Source organism: Lygodium microphyllum, chromosome 9 (assembly GCF_053477565.2).
Source record: "Lygodium microphyllum isolate KBCC chromosome 9, Lygodium_microphyllum_v1.1.10, whole genome shotgun sequence".
Taxonomy (NCBI): domain Eukaryota; kingdom Viridiplantae; phylum Streptophyta; class Polypodiopsida; order Schizaeales; family Lygodiaceae; genus Lygodium; species Lygodium microphyllum.
Genome location: NC_141143.1, coordinates 123232663 through 123245871, shown reverse-complemented (window position 1 = coordinate 123245871; position 13209 = coordinate 123232663).

Genomic DNA, 13209 nt, shown 5'->3' with positions numbered 1-13209 from the left:
ACATTAAGACCAATATTTTCTATGATGGCGGATTAGTGGAAATGTGGGTTTGGTCTCTCCATTGTCCTTGATTTTGGTTGCTACCACCCTACCTCTCATGCTAGGGGTTACTCAACTAAGGAGTGGGGGCATGAGTCTTTTGTTTTGGTTGTGCACCTCTTGCCTTTGATCATCCTCATCAAAATGGCTAGTCTTTTGATAGTGTTGGCAATACCAATTTTTCTTTGGTATGTTCTACTACCCATGTTTCAAGGATGACTGGGAGTTCCCTTGTGTCTCACTTGTTTGGATTTGGTTTTACTTTTGATTTTGGTTGTCTTTGGTTCTGATTTTGAGGTTTCTTACCTTGTGCTTGTTGGTACCCAATTTGAGAAGAGACAACAAGAGCCCGTTTTGATCGAACAGCCAAGCGTAATGTAGTAGTTGACACTCAAATTTATAGAACATAGGCATGGTGGGTTGTGAGATCACCTACTACACAAAATGAAAATATTTTCTAGGTACCTTATTTAGAAACTATGTGACCTCATTATCAAGGGACTTAGGAGCTCTTGTAGTGACAAGAAATCTCCTAGATTCGATGGTCTAACTATAGAATTTATGCTCCACATCTGGCCACACGTTAGTATTGCTTGTACAACTTATCAATAGAATATGGGATGAAGGAGTTATGCCTAGTCATGGAATAGATGCACCATAGCTCTAATGCCAAAACAGAAACAACACACAATCCTTCAGTATTGGATACATACCTCCTTGTTAGGAGTGGTATACAAAGTGTTAGAAGAAGCACTAACCAATAGACTTCTCCAATCTTAATGAGATGCATAAGCCCTCATCAATATGGGTTTATGAAGGGATGTTCAATCATGGATAATGCCTCAATAATGTGCTGAATGTAATGATTGACATGGAGTGGGCTACAATCACTAGGCAAAAAGTTGCTCTATTGCAAATTCACATTGAAAAGGCTTTTGACAAGCTAGATTGGATATTTATTTAGGTAAAACTAGGTTTTCATGACAAAATTACAAGTCCTCCTATGTTTCTAGCCTAAGGCTTGCATGCATACATCTTGCTCATGGAATCCTTCTAGACTCAATCATTATCAAGAGAGATGTCCGTAAAGGCTCGCTCCTTAGTCCTATTTTTTGCACTTGATACTCACCCCTTATTCTATCTTCTTGATAATGGATGGGCAATTGGAGGGAATGAAGTATAAAAGAAAGAAAATCCTTGGCCAATATTTTGTAGATGACCTAATGTTCTCAAAAAGTACTAGCAAACATACTTACTCCAATTTTAATAAGATACACAAACCCTCATCATATGCGTTTGTGAAGGGATGTTTGATCATGGATAATGTGTCAACAATGTGTTGAATGTAATGATTGCTATAGAGTGGGATGCAACCATTGGATGGGCAAAAAGTTGTTCTATTGCAAATTGACATTGAAAAGGCTTTTGAAAAGGTGGATTGGAAATTTATTATGTAAACCACGATCAAACTAGCTTTTCATGACAAAATTGCAAGTCTCCTATGTTTCTAGCCCAAGGCTCGTAGGCATACATCTTGACTAATAGTTTCCTTATGGAACCAATCATTATCAAGAGAGATGCCTATCAAGGCTTCCCCCTTAGTCCTATGCTTTTCACACTTCCTATTCAACACTCATTTTGTCTTCTTGACAAATTAGCAATGGATGGGAAAATGGAAGGAATGAAGTATAAAATAAAGTAACTCATTGGCCAAGATTTTGTAGATGACCTAATTCTCATTGATGACAAGTAGATAAAACCTTGAAACACATTTGTAGGTTCCAATGACATATGAAGAAGTAGAAAGCCTAAAGATTAATCCAAACTGCAAGCTCCTTAATGTTGTAAAATATGCACTATACAACCTTGGTTGCTTAGGCCAAATAATTAATATGACCAATTTATTTAGATACCTTGGCTTTCTAGTTGTTATAGATATTAGTGAACAAATGAGTTTTAAATGGGTGGTCATCAAGCTAAGGGAGAGAATCAAATTTTGGAAATAACCTACCTAGTGAAAGGTGTTGGGGTAAAGGCGCCTCCACCATGCCGCCCCGTGTATTACTACACTGACAGTACCCGCCACTACACACTGCAGGTGGCGGGCGCCTGTCACGTCACTTTATTCTTTACATTCATTTTAGTGACTAGTAAATAAAGGAAGGCCCGATCACACATTGTGACTGTTGGAGTTCCCATTTCTTGTCTCTCTCTTTCTTGCTCTTGCTCTCCCGCCATAGCTTGCGTGCAAGCTTCGATCCTTCTCACCTTTCAACTGGTATCAAAGCTTGGCTTCCTCTTGCTCGAGCTCGAATCGGTGCTTCTCTACCTTCGCATCGACTCCCTTCACGCATTGGGTCTCCATCCTGGCAGCCATAGCCGATCTCCCGAGCTTCCGACACTCCCTGGCTTCCCGAACTCCCTCCCGGCATTGTTGGGCTTCTTCAAGGCCTTGCCCTTGAGGTATTGCATCAAATTTTGAAGGGTTTTACTTCAGTTCTCAGTTTTAAATAGGTGGAAGAAGAGGGGCAGCCATCATTTGAAGCTTCCCCGGGTAGCCCGTCAGCAGTTCCCCCTTGTGCTCCATGTGGTTTGAGCCCACTCAAGGCTTCTTGGAGCACTACTAGTGCCTACCTACCCTCCCCATTTGTCTTCCCCAGCACAGTGGCAGTCCAAGCCTGTTCAGAGATCATGCAGGCTGCGCCTTGTTGTGGCAACACTTTACACACGTGGCATTCCTCTTCCTCAAGCTCCCACTTCCTCCTGGAGCTCATTGGGCACTCAATAACCACCTTGGCCTTGCTCTATGCCCTTTGATACTGATCTATGGAACTTAGCCTTTGAGCTTTGAGCTCCACATTTTTAGATAGGTTAAAAATCACAGGTCTACATGCTGTAATACAGGGCAGCCCCCTGCTTCTCATGCCTGAGATAAGTGGTGATGGTCTGATGATGCCCCTTTTGTGCTCGGTAAATGCCTATATGGTTGGGATGATGTGCCATTGTTTGGATAGGATTTTGGAGCTGGATTGAGCCCTTGTTTGATCAGATTTTTACTATTATACAGTGCTGGAAACAGGGCAGCCACACTTGGCATTGGCATTTGATGCTTATACTCTACTCCGGTTACCTTGTTTGATGCCCGTATGCGGCCTACATGATGCCTAGTGCCTTGGGAATGTATGCGCATGATTATGCCATGATTTTGGCTTGAAATATTGGATGAAATTTCTCACTTTTGACAGTCAAACTTGGTTGTAATAACAGTGGGATGAAGGTACTTTGGATGCTTTGTCACTTACCTATTGGTACCGGATGTATGCTTTGGGATTTGCCATCATGTATCTGACATTTGGGGATGATTTTGAGCTCATGTTTGAATCTATGGAATGTATTTGAGCTACGCATAAGCTCCATCTTGATTGGTATTCACTGGCATTTGGACCGACTTGGCATGCTCTTGGACCGCTTATGCCTCATGTCTATGCTTGACAGTTAGGCTTCATACATTACATGCTTTGGTTCGTGATATATGCCGCTTGGTTCGTCTATGCTTTACCGACATTGGGAGCTTTGCCTTGGATGTATTTGAGCATCTCCGACTCAGTTTGATTCATTGAGTTGACATAGATCTTATTTTGGAATTATATATTGCTCGTTGGTTGCTTCCATCAATTGCTTCATGTATGTCATGCTCTTGGGATGCGTATGACACATTGACTTGGTCACTTGTCACTGGTACTTTGTCTTGGGTTGCTTGAGCCCTTGAGCTCGTTTGTACGCCTTTTGTGCCAGTGGGAGCATCTTGCATGCTTACTTGACCTTGAGCAGGGATTACATGCTATTGGAGCAGTCTATGTCATTGAGCAGTTACAGATGTATTGAGACTTTGGGATTATACTCTGACAATTGGATGTTGCATTGAGTATATGTCTTGGTTCGCAGGATGCTTATGAGCTGAGTCTCAGTTTTGGATCCGCTTTCTTTTGAGCAGACACCTATTTGTGTTAGGTTTTGGCAGTTGCAGGTACATTTTGCCTAGATTGTTTGGGGGTGTGCCTCTTACTGGCAGATGCTATTTGACATCTCTCGGTGTTATGCTCATGTATTTTCACTGTCATTTGGCTTTGCTTTGTCCTCTTTATGCCGGATTTGGACCTAGCATTGTTTAGTTGACATTAGCTCTAGTTTTGGGACAGTTTGCTCTCATTATTGCAGTTCTAAAATTTATTACAGCAAGCATTTATTGGTGGACTGAGCAATATTTTTTATGCTGAAATATCCTGATTTAGTGTACCGCACCTAGTACTAAGTGGGCAGCATCTTTTGGAACACTTTTCTCGCCATTTGGAGCTCATTTCAGTGGATTTTGGGCATTTTTTGCAGTAAAACAACAAGCAGTTTTACATTGTCTGTGCATTTCCAGCTTGCATTATGGCGTCCTCTTCAACTGATAATGCCATATTTAACATCACAAAGTTGGATGGTACCAACTACTCTTATTGGAAGAGTCAAATTTGGCAGGTCTTGGTGCAGAAATCTCAGATTAAGCCACTTCGGTTGAGCGGGGAGTAGCCTGAAACTATGAACAATGATGACTGGCTTGAACTTGATGAGCTATGCAAGTCCACGATTATATTGTCTCTCACTGAACAGGTACATTATAATGTATTTGAGAAAGCATAGAGTGCATGGGATCTATGGAATAAGATCAAGAATCTTTATGATAAGCAAAGTCCGGCGAGTCAGATGTACTAGTTGAAGTAGCTTATGGATCTACGCACGAAGGATAATGCGATTATGTCTGCTCACTTGAGCCAGTTCCATGCTATATTGAAGAACCTGACTTCGCAGGATATCACCTTTAAAGAGGAAGTAACTCCTCTTTTCTTGCTTGGGACTCTGAATGAGTCATGGGATGTATTCCGCACTGCCCTATGTGCCTCTAGTGCTACTCTGAAACTGAATGATGTTGAGAGTGCTCTTCTGCAGGAAGAGGTTAATCGCAAAAACCTGGATGCCTCTCGTGTTTCACATGCTTTGACAGTTAGAGGCAGGAATGACAGGAATGATTGTGGTCATGGCCGTGGTCGTGACTCGCAGAAGGGTCGATCTAAATCTTGTGGAAAGTCGTGTGGGCGCAACGCTAATGTCACGTGTCATCATTGTGGGAAAAAGGGCCATATTAGACCACAGTGTCATGAGTTGCGCAATGAGAAGCGCAAGGATAAGGGGAAAGAGAAAGTGCAGGAGAAGTCCTCTGATCGCAACATAGTACCTGCGAAGTCCAGCGTCAAGATTGAGGAAATTAATGTCACGCAGACCGAGGATTCCGATGGTGGTGATGAATTCATACTTGCAGCTAGTTCTTCTGATGCCTCACACTTGACTGAGACACCTAGTATGTATGCACAGTGTTGGTTATTGGATTCAGGTGCGTCCTTCCATGTGATGCTTTACCGTGAGTGGTTTCACTCTTACCATACTGTATCTGGATCAATCAGACTTGGAGATGACAGATCTCTTGATATTGTGGGCTATGGAGATATTCACTTGCAGTTTTCCACTGGCAGTTCCTTTTTGCTCAGGGATATACGTCATGTACCTACGCTTACGCGCAGTCTTATGTCTGCAGGACAGTTGGATGATGCAGGGTTTCATGTCTGTTTTGGGGATGTTGCCTGGAAGATTACCAGAGACAGACTTGTGCTTGCTAGAGGCGCCAAGGCTGGCAGCCTCTATCCTCTTGTTGTATTTGGGTCTTCTGTAGACCATGTTTTGGCAGTGGGTTCTATTCCACATGTATCACTTTGGCATGCCCGTTTGGGGCATATGTCTTTGAAGGGAATGAAATGTTATCTGGTTTGCAGTATCTTTCGCCTTTGGACTATGCACATTTTGACTCGTGTGATCATTGACTTTATGATAAGCAGAATAGGTCTACACATAAGAAATCGGGTAGGCCATGCATGAGTGAGCCCTTGGCTTTGGTGCATTCAGATGTTTGTGGGCCCATGCCGTGTATATCTATGGGTGGCGTGAAGTACTTTGTTACCTTCATTGATGATTTTTCTAGGAAAGTGTGGGCTTATCCCATAAAGCAAAAGTCCGATATCTTGGAAGTCTTTCAGCATTGGCTTGCTCTTGTTGAGAACCAGACTGGGTATAGGCTGAAATGCCTTAGGATTGACAATGGGGGAGAATATGTCTCACATGCTTTTGAGCAGTTTTGTGATGACAGGGGTATTAAGTGTTAGTTGACCGCCCCTTACACCCCACCCCAGAATGGTTTGGCTGAGCGTATGAACAGGACTATTTAGGAGCGTGTCCGCTCTATGCTTAGCCATGCAGGCCTACCACAGAGCTTTTGGGCTGAGGCAGTTAGTACGGCAGTGCATGTCATAAATCGATCACCTTCAAGTGGATTAAATTTCCAGGTTGCAGAGGAAGTTTGGGCTGGTAAGCCACCCTCTTATGCGCATCTCCATGTCTTTGGATGTGAGGCATTCTGCCATGTGCCCAAGGACAAGAGGAGTAAGTTGGATCCAAAGAGCATTAAATGCATCTTTCTTGGTTATGGTGATTCAGGAGAGATGGGCTATCACCTATGGGATCCGTAGGCGCGGAAAATAGTACGTAGCCATGATGTAGTCTTCCATGAAGACAAGATGCATAGGCAGCCTGAGAAGGTGGTTGAGATCCGCAGAGTGATCTTTCAGGAGGAGCCTAGAGCTCATGCACAGCTAGTTGGACAGCCTACAACTGTAGCAAATGCTCATGGTCAGGGTGTTGGACAAGCAGCTGGGCAGGCAACAGAGCCTGCAGTGAGACGGTCTGCTAGAGACAGACATCCACCTGATAGATTTCAGCCCTCTATGCATTACGTTTTGGTTACAAATGCAGGAGAGCCTTTCACTTATGATGAGGCTATGCGTAGGGGTGACAGTCACTCTTGGGAGAGGGCTATGCAGTCTGAGATTGACTCCTTGCATAAAAATGAGACTTGGGATTTGGTTGCCTTGCCTAAGGGCAAGAAGGCTTTGCCATGCAAGTGGGTGTACAAGCTGAAAAGTACCCTTGGACACCCCAAGCCGGCATACAAGGCTAGATTGGTAGCAAAGGGTTTTAAGGAGGAGCATGGTGTAGACTTTGATGAGGTCTTTTCTCCTGTGGTTAAGATGACCACCTTGCGCTTGGTCTTGGCTTTGGTTGCTCAGCTTGACTTAGATCTATATCAGATGGATGTCAAGATGGCTTTCTTACATGGGGACTTGCATGATGAGATCTATATGGAGCAACCTAAGGGCTTTGCAGAACCTGGCAGGGAGCACCTAGTGTGCAAGTTGAAGAAAAGTCTTTATGGCTTGAAGCAGGCACCTAGGGAATGGTATCATAAGTTTGATGCCTTTAAGTAGTCACAGGGCTACAGCAGGAGTGCTATGGACCCATGTCTTTACACGAAGAAAGCCCGTGATGGTTCATTGCTTATTTTGGTACTCTATGTGGATGATATGTTGATAGCAGGGAAAGCTCATGATGAGCTAGATGCTCTTAAATCTCAGCTGAAGAAGAGCTTTGAGATGAAGGATTTGGGACATGCCTCTCACATCCTTGGTATGCGCATTAGACGCGTCAGGCATTAGGGACTTCTCTACTTGTCACAGATGGAGTATATTCATAAAGTCCTTGAGCGCTTCCGCATGCAGGACGTAAAGCCTATTGGCTGTCCATTGCCTTCTTATGTGAAGATATCACAGGCCGATTGTCCGCAAACAGATGAGCAGAGGGCCGAGATGGCCTAGATCCCTTATGCTTCAGCCGTGGGTAGTTTGATGTATGCCATGATAGCCACTCGTCCAGATATTGCCTTTGCAGTTGGTGTTGTGGCACGCTATATGGCTACACCTGGCAAGAAACATTGGGATGCCGTGAAGGGTATCATGAGGTACCTGAAGGGCACAACAGATATGTGTATTTGCTATGGCAGCCAGGATACAGGGGTCGTGGGGTACACTGACTCCGATTATGCAGGACATGCAGATAGTAGGAAGTCCACTTCTGGCTATGTATTCACCTATGCTGGAGGTGCTGTCTCTTGGATGTCCCCGGTTTAGAAGTGTATGACTTTGTCTACGACTGAGGCCGAGTATGTTGCAGCCCTGAGGCTTTCAAGGAGGCCATATGGCTAGGCCATCTAGTTACTGACCTTGGGATTGATGCTATACCTACACTGCATTCGGATTCTATGAGTGCCATTCAGTTGGCTAAGAATCTGGTCTTCCATGCGAAGACGAAACACATTGAGGTGAGGTATCACTTCATGGTGGTGTTGTGGAGGATAAGTCTGTTGACCTTGTCAAGATCTCCACTGATGAGAATCCTGCAGATCTACTCACAAAAAGCCTCACTACTGAGCGCTTTGCCTTCCTCAGGCGATTGATGGGCGTTGGATGAGATGTTGCCTTTCCTCATCCCTTGTACCTATGTACAGTTGTACTGTCTTTTTTCTTTCCTTTTCTCTCTCACTAGGGTAGATTCGCCTTTAAGTGGGAGGTTGTTGGGGTAAAGGCGCCTTCGCCATGCCGCGCCGTGTATTACTACACTGACAGTACTCGCCACTGCACACTGCAGGTGGCGGGTGCCCGTCACGTCACTTTATTCTTTACATTTATTTTAGTGACTAGTAAATAAAGGAAGGCTCGGTCACACATTGTGACTACTGGAGTTCCCATTTCTTGTCTCTCTCTTTCTTGCTCTTGCTCTCCCGCCATAGCTTGCGTGCAAGCTTCGATCCTTCTCACCTTTCAAAAGGTAGAGAAGGACACAAGTGGAAGCAAGAGCAAAGTAAGAGCTATGGGGGTGGACCAAGAGAGCAGGACACCATATGTGGAAACTCTAATAGTCACAATGTGTAACCAACCTTCCCTTATTCAAATGTCACTAAAAAAATAAAGAATTGAGTGATAGTGATGGGCACCTCTACTACCTACAATGTATAGGTGTGCAAGTATTGTCAATACAATGAATACACAGGCAACTAGACACATGTGCCTTTACCCCCAATAACCTCCCACATGAATGTGCCCCTAGTGAGGAGACAATGAGATAAAAGTGATAAAGTATAAATGTACATAAAGTACAACACAATAAGAAATAGGCCTCATCTCATCCTTCACACATCGTCTTCCTAAGTAAGGCAAAATGTTCTATTGAGAGACTTTTGAGCAAATTTGCAAGATTCTCTTCTGTAAGATCTTAATGAGCTCAACAAACTTGTCCTCTACCACATCCTTGATGAAGTGATAGTATACCTCAATGTGATTTATCTTCACATTGAAGTTTGGATTCTTGGCTAACTAAATGGCACTCATAGAATTTGAGTTGGTGTAGGGACCACAATAGTAATACCAAGGTCTGGGACTAAATGGCCTAACTAGAGAGCCTTCTTGCAAGCCTCAATGGGTGCAACGTACTTTATCTATGTAGTGGAAAGGACCATGCATTTTTGCACCTGAGACATCCAAGAAATAGCACCTCTAGCAAAGATGAAGATATAGCCAAAGATAGACTTTCTACTATCTACATGTCTTGAATAGTTAAAGTTAGTGTATCCCATGACTCATATAGCCTAAACACCATAACATATGCACACATTTAGAGTGCCCTTAGGGTACCTCATGATACCCTTCATGGCATCCCAATGCCACTTACCAAGTGTAGCCATATAGCTTGCTACAACTCCCCTTGCAAATGGTATATTAGGATGAGTGGCTATCATAGTATACATCAAACTACCCACTGCATATGCATAAGGGATCTTGGCCATCTCAGCTTTTGGGTCTTGGAGAGTTAGTAATGTTAGTGTCTCCCTAAATTTACAGAGTCATCACTTGGAACCTCGTCATCAAAAGCATTCTCATCACACCACAACATATCGCTTCGTTTCTTTAGAATTTTCCACCTTGATGGAACCCTAATATATTCTCATTAGTTGAAGATTTTTGCTCATTAGACTACGGACAATGGGCCTAACTAACCTTCACATGAGAAGGTAAAAGATATACAAAAGGCTTAATATATGTGATATCCCGATTTTATTTTCAATCTTCCCAATTTCTTGCAAATTGGACTTGAAGAATTCTAAACCATTAAATAGAGGAAGTCTCGAGCAAAATAGTACAAGGATCGTGACCTAACATTTTCTCGGATTGATAGGGACTGTAGAGAGCCATCCATCATGGAAGTTACTACGCGAATGTGAGTCATGGGCCATAAGTCAAAATTGTTCAAACACATTTAAAACTTGGCAAACTAAGACAAGTCACAAAGCTTTAAGCATTAAAGCTTAAAAAAGCTCATGAAGAAAAAGAAGAAGAGGAGGAAAACAACGATGATAGGCTGCCCCCCCATCCCCCATTTTATTCGGGAAAAAAATGACGTTGTAAACTCCCAAATTTGGAGTTTTTGTTTATTGATGAAAAAACCTGAATTCTCCTTATGTATTCTAGCAATTAACTCAAGCAATCTCCCCCTCAATTTGACAAGAGGCTTGGATTGAAGCAACATCATTCGAGAGCCAAGCGAATAAGTCATGCATCTCTGGTAGCCTCTCTTGGCCTAAAAGATCAAATTTCCAGCATCAGATTGCATCTTGAAAGCTTCTAGATTGCTGATTTGCTAAGATAACCTCCATAAAGAGCTCTTCTTCTTGGCCACAACCCTTCTTCTTCAATTTAGCTATAAATACAAGGTATGAGGAGCCACTGGGGGGCAGCCTGAGCAAGAGAGGAGAGGCCCTTCTCAGGAGTATAGAGAAAGAGGGAGTGGGGCAAAAGGAGCACGAGGATGGGAATCAAATCCTCCATCCCTTCTATCCTACTTCCTTGTGGAATCAAGACTCTTCTCGATTTTTCTAAATTCTTAGTGATCGCCAATCACCATCAATAAAATTTCATCAATCCAATTTCGACAACCCCAATCTATTCTGCCAAAAATCCCCTCTATGATCTTGTGATTGAAGACTATGGCTCCAAAGAAGAAAGTTATGAAGGTCGTGGAGGTAGGAGCTACCAATAACACTGTGGATACCATTACTACAAAAGAAATGGTGAGTACTGCGATTACAAACAAAGCTGTGAATACCATCGATCAAGCACCCATCATGGATCCCTAGGTAATATATTTCTATAATAAAGTAGCTAGTAGGTCATTATCCCATGAATTGGCAACAAAAGCTGTATTCATAAAATAGGATTTTATTCATCTTTTAAAGGAATTCTTAATCACAAATTCCAAGGGGTAACTTGGGTTTGTACAATATGAACCTAAGTGAGTACAAGGAAGATTTTGCATTCCTAAGAGACTTAATATTTTTAATTGATCTATTGAAACCTTCGATGGATAATCACAGGTGCTAATTCTCGGTATATAAAAGACGTGGAGATGGAATTGTTGAAGAATATTGTTTGTTATTAAACTAACCAAGATTTTCTTTTGTCATGAGTAAGGACCCACAAAACTCCAGGGAGTTATTCTCAAGAATAGACTTATTGTTTAGTCCAAACTAGATTTCGAGGAAGGAAAAATCCGAGAAGACTATTGGAAGGTATTTTCACTTACGCTAAGTTTTTCCTTGATGTTATTATTTTTGGAAAGAAAAGATTTATCTTGGAAAGTTTATGCATAATGCATTTGAAATAAGATGTTTGTGATTGTAAGTTAAGTATTGATCTTTCGTGAAATCGTTAGGCTAAAAGATGAATAACTGAGTACAGATCACCGATTGAGGCACTATTCCGGTGAGCACAGAACACCAAGACTGAGGTAGTGTTCTTGATGGTGCTAGAGCTCCGCTAGACCAGAGTGAATAAAACCTACTCTAAGGGGTTTTCTCTTTTTTTTTTTTGCATTAGTGACTATAGACCAATCATGACGTGAAAGGTCGTGTCGTAGGAAACTCTAGTTGGCACGACGAGGTGAGGATACCAGGGGGCTTTGGTCATAAACTCCTTAGGCTCTTACGAACTACCAACTACCCTTCGATTTCTAGACAGTTTCCTAGAAGTTCCAATACTAGTTGAGGAACTGAACTTGGAAAGAATAATACCTTTGGGTTGACTCATTCTAGTTAGAACACAAATCATTGTAAAAAAATTATTTTTCTTAAAGGAACCTATTGAGAAGGGATTGCTTTACTCTATTTTTGTGTCGTGAATTAAAGGTGTGTAACAAATTTGTATCACGAGATAATTCAAAGAAGCTATTTTTATATGTTAAACATAAAGTGGTAGGTAATTAGGTAATTAAAAATACTCTCTTGAGGAAAGTGGGAGGATGGACTCCCCATGGATCCAGACCTATAGTTGGGAGGTCTTGGTAGGCCGAGAGATTTCCTAAGAAGGAATAAAAATTACATTTTTGATGGATCACTAGAAATCAGAAAGCTTGACTTGCATCACTTTAGAACCATGGGCATATGGGATCAAGGTCCCATACTTCCCTTTGTTTTCCATTCTCTTTGAAGCTACCACAATGTAAACCCATTTCAGTCAGTAATTTCTATAAGGGATGGTAACTCGAATTGCTAACACTAATCAACCATTAGTAGTCTATTTGACAAAAAAGACCAAGGTCGATCCTCATGGGAATGACTGAAACTTCCACTGTGGGGTAGACTCAAGCGAGCCTAGTTAGCAAACTCCATGAGTTTTCATTAAAATCCTGGATGACGCTTTCTAGGACATCTCTTGATGGGCTACTAAGAATGTACCGCCAACAAGGAAAGCTTGGGTGAGCACATTACAGTTGGTATCAGAGCACACATTGATATATGACACACCGCAAGTAAATAAAACTAGTTATATTTACATCATAAAATATATTTTTCTTAAATAGGAAAAATATTCTCTTGTTAATATATGTTCTTGATTTGTGGCAGAAAGATGAACCTTGGGAACGATTCTTGATTTTTCAAGTTATGTTTATGTCAGCAATGCACTCCTCTAGTTTCAGTTGGAGAAACCAAATGATGCAAAAATTAGATCAGATATATAATCCTTCACTCTTGTGTTACGAAAGACGGTGGATGTTAAGTGGAGGGTATTGTTACATTGATGCAAATCGTCTTGCTTACCTCCATAATAATTTAAAGAGGCTAAGGTGGATGGAAGC